The following is a 2,336-nucleotide window of genomic DNA, read 5'->3' on the forward strand; positions in this document are numbered from 1 at the left end:
TGGCGCTTTATTGTTTGGCATGCTTTTTAATGCTGCCTGAACGTCAGCTGTAGACAGCGGTGAGTCCAGGGTCGCTCTTTGACTCTCTGATAATTTAGGAAGAGTTATTTTATCCAGAAATCGCTTAATATCATTATCTGATGCATTTAACTGTGATGTGTATAAAGATTTATAGAAATCTGGGAAGGCATTATTAATATCCTCCGGATCCTGTAATGTATTACCAATTGGATCTGTAAATGCAAATATAGTCGTTTTTTCTTTGTTTATTTTTAGCTGATTAGCTAAGAAACTTCCTGATTTATTGCTATGTTCAAAGTTGTCAATTCGGAGTCTTTGAATTAAAAGACTTTTGTTTTTCAATAAATTCGTTTAGTTCTAGTTTTATTTTACGGATTTCCCCTAATATTTCCTCATCTAGCGAGCTTTCTAGAAACTTTATTTTTCCCTCTAATTCCTGGATCTTTTTTTGTTCTAACTTTTTTTTATGAGATGAGAATGAAATAATTTTACCTCTCATCACTGCTTTTCCTGCTTCCCATAGTATAGATGCTGATGTTCCTGGTAAATCATTGCACACCAAGTATGATGCCCACTCTTCCTTGAAAAATTTGAGAAACTCTTCATGTTTAAGCAGTGACGTATTTAATCTCCAGCTCTTGTTTTGTGGGGCTATTTCTTTATTTATTAGGGTTAAAGTAACAGGAGCATGATCTCTGACAGCAATAGGATGGATTACAGCATCTGAGACATCAGCGAGCTGCTGATTAGGAAATAGTCCAAACGAGAGTAGAAATGATGGACATTAGAAAAGAAAGTGTATTCCTTACTGTTAGGATGAAGAGATCGCCATGCATCGCAAAGACCAAAATCACTCATGTATTGTTTGACTATATTTAATGATTGCTTCAATGAGTCCCTGTTGTATTCAACCTGTCTATTTCTCCATTTAGACCAAAGTTGAGGTCACCCCCAATAATTAGAGAACAATCCCCGTGCTTTGAAAGTGCATGAAAAACTTAGTGGAAGAATGAGGGGTTGTCAACATTTGGACCATATATGCTGACAATACATAACATTTGGTTATGAATAGATATTTTAATTATGATGAATCTGCCTTCAGGATCTATAATTTTGTCTAATAAAGTAAAACAGGTTTTTGTGGATTAAAATTGCTACTCCTCTCTGTCTAGAGTTAAAGCAGGCTGCAAAAATCAGGGAACTCAGGGGAGTTAAGATCACTTATAGATGCCGCTGATTTATGGGTTTCTTGCAATAAGACAACATCTGCATTTAATCTTTTAAGCTGGTTAAAAATCTTAAGCTTTTTCTCTCTGGTGCCAGCCCCATGCACATTCCATGTCACAAACCTTACATTCACCATAGGTGTGAGTGAGAAGATGAAAAGTACATGCCTCTGAATAAAGAGTTATACCTAGACCCAGGTAGCATTAAACTGTGTGCTTGCGATTGTGTGGACCACAGGGAAGAAGCAGACGAATAAGGAAAAGAAAGACAGAAAATTAAGAGAGTGCAATGAGTAAGAAAAGGTGAAAGAAGAAGAACCCCAGCCCATGCATTCTGTACCCAGTTGTAACTAACAATCATACCGTGCAAACGTGAATCCGATGAGCTTTCAATCAACTAAACATAATGAGATCAGATACTGAGAAAATGTTTCATCGGAAAGTGTGCATTTAGAAAAAATGTAAAAAGCAAGACAGTATCTGAAAAAATAACAGAAATTTTATAGAAACTTAGCACCAATGTTTTAGTACTAAATAACCTGACCAAAACTTCAAAATGTAAAACCTATAGAACCAGATTCTAAATTTCATTCAAAATACATAATTTTTACCATCATTATGATAAAAATGGGTTCAGTTTACAAGAAAAACCATACCTCGAAAATCAACCATATTTAAGGGGATGTTTCCAAAAATAGTAGTCTGCATCAGGTTCCAGAAAATCTTCCTAGAAAACGTGTATTTCCTACAGATATTCCTGTTTGCTCACTGTTTCAGTTGTTATTTTAGCTCCAACCAAACAGAACCTCAGAAATCATCCAGATGCTGAGGATTTGTTCTTATGAACCAACTAGAAAACACAAAAATCTACAAAACTAGATAATAAAAACAGTCCTACCTTTGTTTTTGTTTTTCTGTCGCTGATGATGGGAAATCTTGACATCACTGTAAGTAAGGTCATCTTCTTCAACTTGTGGATGACCTGAAATTAAAGTTAATGTATAACAATCTTTTTTTTTAAACAGTTTCGGATGGTTGCTTGAAATTACTATATATATATATATATATATATATATATATATATATATA

The sequence above is a fragment of the Cyprinodon variegatus genome, unplaced genomic scaffold, assembly GCF_000732505.1.
Source record: "Cyprinodon variegatus isolate N-32 unplaced genomic scaffold, C_variegatus-1.0 Scaffold1972, whole genome shotgun sequence".
Classification (NCBI taxonomy): domain Eukaryota; kingdom Metazoa; phylum Chordata; class Actinopteri; order Cyprinodontiformes; family Cyprinodontidae; genus Cyprinodon; species Cyprinodon variegatus.